We start from the raw sequence: 10,612 nt of genomic DNA, 5'->3' as shown, positions 1-10,612 counted from the left end.
CCCCTTTCTTAAAATCCATTTTCTTAATGTGACCACTTTTCCTTCTTTACTGATAGCTCTAACCCCAATCAGCCGAGCATGCTGGTCCCAAGGCACACTTTTGTTTTTATATTCTTGTCATCCAAACCCCTACCCCCTGCATGAAAAGCCTCAAATTAGAAGAAACACAAGGCTTTCCTTTCCACAAGCTTGAGAATGGTTTCACTCTGGCTACTTTTAAGGAACTAGCCATGGAAAGTCCATTTGCTTTTGGTTGCCATAAACCTCTCGCGTGTGGGGGCAGACTTTCGAGTTCAAGGAAATCCACAGCATCATTTGTCAAATGATTTAATTTTATTCCTAAAAGTCACAAGTAGCCCAAGAGATGATGCCCCTGCATTTTAGATTTTTAGGTTTCAATCAGGAGGACAAGCTTTTTTTTTTTTAAAGATTTTCTTTATTTATTTGACAGAGAGAGACACAGCGAGAGAGGGAACACAAGCAGGGGGAGTGGGAGAGGGAGAAGCAGGCTTCCCGCCGAGCAGGGTGCCTGATGCGGGGCTCGATCCCAGGACCCTGGGATCATGACCCGAGCTGAAGGCAGCCGCTTAACCACTGAGCCACCCAGGTGCCCCAGGAGGACAAGCTTTAAACAGATTGCTGTCTTCCTTAAAGGAAAGCAGACACAAACAGCAACCCAAATGGCTCCAGTTTGGTGAAAATTGCAATTTCATACTTCAACAGTTTCCGTCTTTGACAACAGAGTGAGCTGCCTCCCTGTGACCGCCCCATTCTCCCTGTCACCTTCTCACACACACTCAATACCATATGTTCACATGAGATGCCCATAAAATGGTGCTGACACTGGGCGGCCGAAGCTCGTACACCAATCTGCTCTTTATGCATCCAACACTTGGCTTTCTCAGGATGCATCACTTTACTTAAACCCCCGGCCTCTGGGATGCCAGGAGCCACGAGGCTCTCCAGATGGAAGTCTTATTCTGAAAGCTGTGCACATTTCACATGCAGCAATGCCTGGAAAGTTTACAGAGGACTTGTCCTCACTGGAAGAAATCGATTTGGAAAGCACAGAGCAATCCATACTTTGAGAGGCAAATCCCACCTGCATTTACATAATGCTCCATCACTCTGGAACCAGGGCGGCTGATTGCCAGGTTGGCACGTGGAGGACAAGTGAGTTAAGCTGAGGCCATTGCCTGATATTTTTCATCAATACCAACACCATCTCAGGGATTTTAGTTCATTGAGTTTTTCCCATTTGGGTAAAATAGTCACAATGGAATTTGAGGGGATAGTAAGTCTACATTAAATTTTTCCGCAAATTTTTCAAAATGAACTATGTTGTCTATTTCTTATGCAGTTTTCTGCTGCTCGTTTAGGAAAATCAAGATTGCACTGAATAAGTCTTTTCACTACTCTCCCTCCCCCCATCTCCCCTCACATCCTTCCCTTCCGTAAACTGCTCTTGCTTCACAAGTTAGGTATTTGAGATCACTTTATCACATTCCAGACACAAGAGTATTATTAAGTAGCCTGTCCATCAGGATATTGGATATAAGCTTACAGTATGAGAATACCTACTGCTCCCCGTGGATGTCTATAACTCCCCTCGCCCGCAAGGATTCCATGTGCATCTTTGTTTATACTGCACCTCATTCCTTCTAACTACACGGAGGTGGTATGTGGTGGCCGGGTATTTCTCCTGATTTTCCGAGTCAGGAGACAGGATGCAGAAGGATTAGGTATTTCATCTAATATCATCCAGGAAGTTGATGGCACACGCTCTTATGGGTGCTGATGTTCTGTTTGGTGTGACACAAATGAGAACTTTGGCGAATGTGCTCTTTCCTTTGCTGGGCACACCTTAAGCGAGTGTGCTGCACTGCACGTAAAGGAACACACTCTAAGCAGCATGTGTGCCCTGCATGGGGCACAGACAGACCTGGCGTCTAGCCCGAGTGTGCCACCACCAAACTGTATGGCTTTGGGCAAAGCCTTTTTTTTTTAAAGATTTAAAAAAATTTATTAGAGAGAGCAAGAGAGAACACAAGCAGGTGGGAGAGGGAGAAGCAGACTCCCTGCTGAGCAGGGAGCCCGATGCGGGGCTCGATCCCAGGACCCCGGGATCATGATCTGAGCTGAAGGCAGTTAAGTTGGATGCTTAACTGACTGAGCCACCCAGGAGTCGCTGTGCAAAGTCTTTGAAGCTCTCTGGCCCAAGTACCCTCCTCCTCCTCCTCCCCGTCCCCCTCCTCTTCCTTTTTTTTTTTTTTTTAAAGATGTAATTATTTCTTTGAGACAGAGAGAAAGAGAGAAATAGAGTACACGAGCACAGGGTGCAGGGAGGGACAGAGGAAGAGGGAGAGAGAATCTCAAGCACAACTCGGGGTCTCAATCTCATGACTCTGAGATCATGACCTGAGCCAAAATCAAGAGTTAGATGCTTAACCGACTGAGCCACCCAGACGCCCTCAAGTGTCCTCTTCTATAAAGTAAGAGACTTGAAGACAAATGGCCTCCACCATTGTTTTCAGTTTGGCCATTTACTTTCTTATGATTGATGTGTGACAGTCAGAGGTTAAGTGGATTCTGAGAAAGATGACTGAATATCCACTTTGCTTGGGGACAATGCCTATTTACACATGACATCCCAGGGCCATTATTTATTTATTTATTTTTAAAGATTTTATTTATTTATTTGACAGAGAGAGACAGCGAGAGAGGGAACACAAGCAGGGGGAGTGGGAGAGGGAGAAGCAGGCCTCCCTCCGAGCAGGGAGTCCGATGGGGGGCTCTGTCCCAGGACCCTGGGATTATGACCTGAGCTGAAGGCAGACGCATAATGACTGAGCCACCCAGGCCCCCCTCCCAGGGCCATTTTTAAAAAAATTTTTTATTGTTATGTTAATCCCCATACATTACATCTTAGTTTTAGATGTAGTGTTCCATGATTCATTTTTTGTGCATAACACCCAGTGCTCCATGCAGAACGTGCCCTCCTCAATACCCATCACCAGGCTAACCCATCCTCCCACTCCCTCCCCTCTAGAACCCTCAGTTTGTTTTTCAGAGTCCATTGTCTCTCATGGTTCGTCTACCCCTCCGATTTCCCCCCTTCATTCTTCCCCTCCTGCTATCTTCTTCTTTTTTTTTTTCCTTAACATATATTGCATTATTTGTTTCAGAGGTACAGATCTGAGATTCAACAGTCTTGCACAATTCACAGCGCTTACCAGAGCACATACCCTCCCCAGTGTCTATCACCCAGTCACCCCATCCCTCCCACTCCACCCCCCACTCCAGCAACCCTCAGTTTGTTTCCCAGGGCCATTATTAATAGTACCTCCTTTCATTCTCAAAAATGTCCCAGTTTGAACAATAGTTCAAATAAAATACAGTAGACAGACCTGCACTTTTAGGATAGTATCAGCAGAACTGCTGAAGCTGTCATTTGGGCTGCTGGCCTTTCCACAGCACCATGTTCTATGGTCCACCCTTCGGAACAGTTCAAAAGGAATGTGGTGTGGGGCACCGTGGGGGTAGAGGGGGCTCAGTCAGTTAAGCATCCAACTCTCGATTTCCCGCCTCAGGTCACTATCTCAGGGTCTAGAGTTTGGGTCTGTGCTGGGCTCCACGCTGGGTGTGGAGCCAACTTAACAGAAAGAAGGAATCTGCTGTGTCAAATCTATAATTGAAAGAGAAATCTATGTCATTTACTCAACAGTGTTTATTGAGTATCTATTAGGTTGTTGGGTATATTGAAATATACATTGGTAGAGATGCATGTTTTGGGCTCCCTGCTCCTGGCAAGCAGGGGCTTCGTGGGTTGACTCTTGATTTTTGCCACTTGGAGTGAGAATAACTTGATCTCTTTATAAATGGAAGTTGGTGCCATGAAGTGGGCAATTTGCTTTGTTAAAAAACCTACTAGACAGGAGTTTTCTTTAATCTTCAAGGAGAGGAGATTTTGGTCCATCTTTGGACAGACTCTCTCCTCTGCAGGGCCATATTATTTTGATTTTCCCCAAATGACTACATGGTAGTGTGTGGGTGAGGCAGTAATCTCACTGAGCCTTAACTGAGGACTGCAACATATGGAAATGTCATCCACTCCAGTCCTAGACGGTGGGTGTTTAAGTCTTTCTTTTGACCAGGGAACATTAGTACAAACCGCTCAAATGACTGCGAGCAAGTGGCCTGTGGCAACCATGCCACCTTCCATTCCCCACAGGAGTGGTAACCTCAGGAAACATTGGTGGAATTGGGTTGCTCACCCAATACAGAAATTCCCTCTTTCAAAACTCTGCCAGGATGTCACGCTATCTATCTCCACAACACCTTCCCAGTGGTGAGAAGCTCACCCCCTCACAAGGCAGCCCAGTCCGATTTTGAACGGGCCAGTTAATGCGAGGGCCTAGGCCCCAAAGCCTGGGAAAGTCACCCTGTAATAATTGAAGGCTGTGTACAACCAGCCTGCATTTTCCAGGATGGCATGAGGAGTTCAGGACTCCCTCAGGTCCTTCCTGTACTCACAGAGCAAGGAGGTGTGGGGGATTTGCGTGCTGTGAAGATACAGCAGTCCATGCTCTCAAAAAAAAAAAGTGCTCTGGGCATAAATCCAAAAGTAGAGGAGAAAGGTGTCTGAACAAACTGATATTTGAGGGTTCAGTGTAAAAGAGTGGGTATCCAGCCAGGACTCCTGGATGAAAATGCCTAGCGGCAATCTCTTTAGTTTCCCTCTGTTTTCTGCTGGATGGTTGTACTCTCTCCCAGTGCTCCAAGTGCCGAGTGACCTCCCTTTGAAGGATGGCCTCTTCGAATGTTGCTCGGGATTGCACTCAACTCTGGGCCACAAGCCGATGCCGCTTCTGCCCTGGAAGCATCCTGCCACCGTCCCTCATTGTAACCCATGCTCCCAGGCTGTTTGGAAAGTTCTTGAGTAGACATTTGCCTGTGACTAATATGCCGATTTGCAAGTCGTAAGCAACCCCTTACCAAGGAAAAAGGCCGGCAGAAATCTCTGGACCTGCATAATGATACACCGCACCTCGGGATGCCCCCAAACCATTAACGAGCCAAGGTGACAGACCCATGGTTAAAAGGTGAAAAGAGAACCTTAGGGAAATCAGCCACTAACATCAGAGAGGGAGAGAAAGCAAGTATGATGTGGAAGAACTGGGCAGGGTTCAGCGGCTCAGCCCTCTTTTAAACTTCTCTTGCGTAGCCTCTGGGTCCAGACAAGTGGGGTCCAGTGCAACTGTCTACTGAATATTTGGGGGCATTTTTGCTTGGCTCTGATGGCTAGTGAGACAGAGAAGCCCCCAAATTCTCAGCCTGGTCATGGCTTGTCAAATGGGTTCAGCATGTTTAGGACTTTCAAATACCAAGCTTCGTTCAACTCAAAAGTTGGCGTGTACCATGGAAAAGAAGGATAGATGATTTTAGAGTCTGCCTGACGAGATTGCACAAGGCCCTTCCTCACGTTCTAATGTTTAATATCATTGGCTCTTGGGCAGTTCTTCCTCATGTGAAACCCAAATTATTCCAGTGGCAGTTTCAGTCTGATTCATTTTATTAGAGAAGAGGGGTGGGGTGGTTGGCAAAAATCAGCAGACTGGGAGTCTTGGGTTCCTAGAATTTATAGCTGTGTGATTTGGGACAAAATAATGAACCTCCGTGGGCCTTGGTTTCCTCGTCTTTACGCTGTGGATATGCCAATGACCATCACTGAGGGCTGTTGTGAGAATTACATAAGATAAAGTCCAAGGGACTTGCTAGTGTGGTGCCTGCCACAGACTAGCCACTCAACGAAGAGCAGTTAACTTGGAATCTCTTCTTGAGTGTTCAGCATGGATGTCTATTAACTGAGCTACGAGATGCACTGGATGGCAGGGGCTGGACGTGCTTTTCTTGGGACATGGGACAGAGACAACGTAAGGGACACTCAGGCACCCTGCTCTCAGTGTCTGGTGGATTGACTCCATCTGGCTGCTCATTCCCTACAGCTCACAGAGACCCACAACTGCTGGGGCCCCGCGTCCCTGTCTTCCTAGGTTCCTCTGGCTTTGCCTTGGTGTGGTTGCCCAAAGTCAGTCAGAAGAGAAAGCACCCGTGTGCCGCTGACCAGCCTGTGTGGCTCTTACTTCCATTTGCTTTAGGCTGATTCTGAGCTGGGAAAAGACATTTGGGGTCAATAATAGGGTATTGTCTATGAAAATAGTACACATAATTTGGGTCCGGAACACACATCATTTATGAACCACCATAGAATTTACACATTTCAACCCAAACTAGGGGCAAGCCATTTCTCCCCCTGCCTATTTTTTTTCTATTTTTCTCCACTACCTCTCTTCCGGCGTGTAGGATGTGGCTGCACATTATTTTCTCTGCAACTTCCTACAGCACTTAAATGAATTAGATGATTTCATAATCCTACAGTGTTTTCATTAAAAATGGGTTAAGAAAAAAGAAGTTCTGGAAATTCTCAACCTGGTGTTGCTTTAATGGCATATAAGCAGTTGAATTTGAAAGTGACCTCCCTGAAACCTCCATTGAGTGAAGGCAAAAAGCCTAAAAATAAAATAACCATGGGAAACTCAGTGCTTAGGAGGTGTTGCCAGTAAAAGAACAAAGGAGGCGAGCAAGTGGTCACGGAGCGTCTAACACAGAATCTGATGTTCGCTGTAAAGAGAGACGTTCTCAACACTATACATTCCTTCCACAAACATCACAGTTTCATAAATTATGATTTTATTTTCACAGCCATATCTTTTCTCCTGAAGGAACTGGGGCTCTGACAATGCAATTTATTTTTGCACAGGACATTATATCCTGTCCTGTCATGATATCGTGTATCTTCAAGGACATGATGTCACACTTCAGAATCAATTTTTCTTAATGGGCATTTCAACAGCCCTTCCGTGGGGGGATAGTGTCTAAAGAACAGTGCGTGGTAGAGGGATTAGAAAGGAACCCTACCTTGGGGGGCGGGGGTGAGAAATCTGCTTGTCCTCGGGCTCAATCACATTGAGAACATTCTTTAAAGTCTTATTCTCGCTCAGATTCCCAGCTCATCCATCTGTGAAATGGTATAAAAATTTTTTGAAAAAAAAAAAAAAAAGACTTCTAAAAATTCTCTAGCTCAGGGATCAGCAAACATCTTCTGTAAAGGTCTGGATAGTCAATCTTTTCAGTTTTCAGGCTCAAGTCTGCCCCAAAGTAGCCATAGCACATACGTTAATGAATGGATGAGGTGTGCCAATAAAACTTTATTTATGGACACTGAAATGTGAATTTCATGTGTCACAAAATATTACCCATTTTTTGATCTTTTCCAACTATTTGAAATGTAAATGTAATTTCTTAGCCATACAAAAATAGGCCGTGGGCCAGATTTGGTCTGTGGTCTGTAGTTTGCTGACCCTTGCTCTAAGAAATGAACTCTTTGCATACCCAAAACTGCATTAACCACTTTTTTCAGCATAATTCTTGGCAGTATGAATCACTCAGACTGGTTCCTCTTTCATAATGTCGCTAATAACCCAATGAGCAATCATAAAGTTGGGGTAGGATTTTCTCTCTCTCTCTCTCTCTCGAGGCACAGGCACCCTCCTCAAGGAACAGAAAAGTTGAATGTGCATGCATGCCCAAGCCTTGGAAGACACTGGAGCTCTGCATGTGTAGAAACCATATGTATGTATACATGGTAGGAAGGAAGATTCGGGTAAGAGAGAGGGCTCTTTTAAAAATTATCAGAAGCAGTTGAGTTATGCTCCCTCTGTTTAATAATCACAAAGCCAGACTTACAGCCCTTATCAAACCGTTTCGGTGGGGTCTGCATCATTTCACCAATTTCAACAAACTGTCCCGGCGACGAGAAAGATTAGACTGTGTATGTTTACTCTCCGTGCAGCTCTGGCTGTTCCCTTCAAGAGAATGAGATATGGAAATAGCAGTTTACTTAGTCTGGTCTCTGATGGCTTCTGATGACAGGAAAAGTTGGCAGTCTGTGCTCAGGTGAATGTAAGTGAAATCCTGCACCGTAGTATCCTTCCCTCCGGAGAAGCAAATTCTTAAAAGGGTGGGGGTGAGGGGTGGCCCTGTGCTGCCTGCTTCAGTTGTAGTTTGGGGTGGTGGGGGGGGGCAGAGGTCTGCAAAGCAGGGAGGGAGGAGAGGCCAGGGGGAGAACGTCCCATGACACTCTAGCGAGAAGAGGCCCTTGCAACCTTCCTCTCTCACCTAGAAGGGGAGACAGAGATCAGAGGGAGGGTCTAATTGCCCAAGGCCTCCCTGGGATAGAGGACCAGAGGCCCACCAAAGGCCAAAAGGAGGCAGGTAAGCACGGGGCCCGGCCAGCACTCTGCACTTGGGGGGTCAGAGACTGGCTCAGCCTCTCTGGGCCACTGATGGAGGGGACTCCTGACCTTCTACTTGCCCATCAGTGCCCAGGTTCCACTGGGCTCTCCCCAGATCCCCTCCTGGGGCGAGCACAGTGGTATGACTGTGGAGCCCAGTTCCCAGCTGGGGCCCGTGTTTCACTCCCTGAGCCCACAGCTGGCCAGGGCGTGGTGCCCACTAGAAGTCAAAGGGCATGGGAACTTAGTGCACACTCACACAACTTTCCACAGAGCGATATTTTAGCAAAACTCTTGGGCCGAACAGTCCAGTGGAGACCAACCTTGATGAGAACAGGAAACTGGGCAAATACGAAGAAATTTTTTCTGCAGCCTCAGGAGGCTTGTATTACTGCTCTAGAGGCTGGGATGAAAGACAGCCTGATCCCAAGAGTTGGTTGCAGGCCTGTGTCCCCTACTCCTTCCTGCCCCCGGGATGTGCCAGGGATGGATGACACAGTCCTGGGCCTGGGCTCAGGAGCCCTAGCATCAGTTTTGTCCTCACTTTCCCTCCTTAGGCCTCAGGTGCCTCATCTGTAAAAGGTCCTGTGCCGGGCGAGGTGATTTTGAGAGCTTTGCCCTGCTAGCATTCTCTTCTGATTGTAGACAACTCTGCGAATACCCTCACAATTTACTATGGGATGGGAGGATAATGCCAATCTGACAAAAGGAAAAATTGGCGATCTAGACACATGTATCCAAGGCATTGACTTCAAAACTCTTCATATGCATTGAGTGAAAAAAAAATTGCACTTATTCCAGGGATTTATATAAGTTTTCTTACTGAATCCTTACAAGAACCACTGGAGAAAATGGAAGCTGTGGGAGATAAATTTACCCAAAGTTATAAGCCAGTAAGTGGCAGAGCCGACGTTTGACCATGGGTCTGTTTGGCTCCAAATTCCCCAATCGCTCTAAGACAAAGATAAGATAAATCAACCTCTCATTTTATTTAAACCTCCCCTTACCACCTGCCCCAACACCCCAAACCAAACTTCTGTTTTTCTCTCTGCTGCTGATTTTATGCCTTTCCATTAATCTCAGGGGCCAGGGACCAATTTAGTGACAAAGTTTCTTTGTTTTTTGTGTTTTTTTGCAACCCAGATAGGGGTCAGTACTTACAAGATATGCAATGCTGCCCAAGGAATCTCAACACCTACAGGGCCATTCAATAGGCATAAGAAGTTGCAGAAGGTGGGCTTGTCTAGGGCCCACATTTCAGAGGCTTTCCCTCTAATTTGGGCTCTGCTTTGTGCTTCTCTCTGTGCCTTGGCCTGAGTTAGCCGTAGATGACCAGGACCCATTGCTTCTTGGGTTCACAGGCCATACCCAAGTGCTATTAAGGAAATACATTCTCACCAGGAACCTACTGCCAGGAAAGACCAGATGGACATCTTCAGTGTTGATGCACAGTTGTGTGGGGGCACCACAGAGGAAGGGGGAGGGAGGGATAGTCCCAGCCTCAGGGGTTCATGTGTGTCCGTCCACTGACACCAAACGCCTGGTCCCTCCAATCTGCTTCCCGCTGTCACAGGGAGCTGCTGACGGGCTACAGCTGCACTGAGGTCAATGTCAGCGAGGCCCGAAGAGCAGCCTCATGGCCAGAATTGGAGCTCCGCGTGGAACGGGAAGATGGGAGTGGGTGGGAGAATGTGGCTATGGGGATCCTCGGGGAAATGATTCTGTCCCAAGATTTCAGTTTATCTTGGGTGGAAAGGAGTTCTCCTCCAATGGCCGGGCCAAGAATGTTGATGTCACAGGGAAAGGGAACAGAGTTTGATTGTGTGTCACATAGAACTGGGAACAGGCTGCTGGGCTTAGAGGGACAGCCTTATCAATTAGGTAATGTCTGCTAATGATTGAGGAACTGTGTTATGCAGAGCTCCAGCTGTTGAGATGGTAGCAAACATCTGCAAGGGGCACTCGTACCTTATGGGAAAAGGTTTTCTTAGGCTGGATCCCACTGGTTTGAGCTCTGAAAGACTGGCAGACCCAACAGCACCATAGGGCTCCTGAAACAGAGCAACCTGCAGAATTGTGGACTAGGCAGCGGAGGCGGCTCTGGTTGGGATCTTGGTTCCACCTGCAGGAGGTAAAAGTATATTTGTGCAGAAATGACACAACCAAATTGTCTTCCCCTCGTCCCCCAGCCTCCCTGCCTGCCTTCTTTCCTTCCTTCCTTCCTTCCTTCCTTCCTTCCTTCCTTCCTTCCTTCCTTC

The sequence above is a fragment of the Mirounga leonina genome, unplaced genomic scaffold (assembly GCF_011800145.1).
Source record: "Mirounga leonina isolate KUSES-001 unplaced genomic scaffold, KU_Mleo_1.0 Mir_174, whole genome shotgun sequence".
Lineage (NCBI taxonomy): Eukaryota > Metazoa > Chordata > Mammalia > Carnivora > Phocidae > Mirounga > Mirounga leonina.
The sequence above is the reverse complement of the archived record's forward strand: the minus strand, read 5'-3'. Positions refer to the sequence as shown.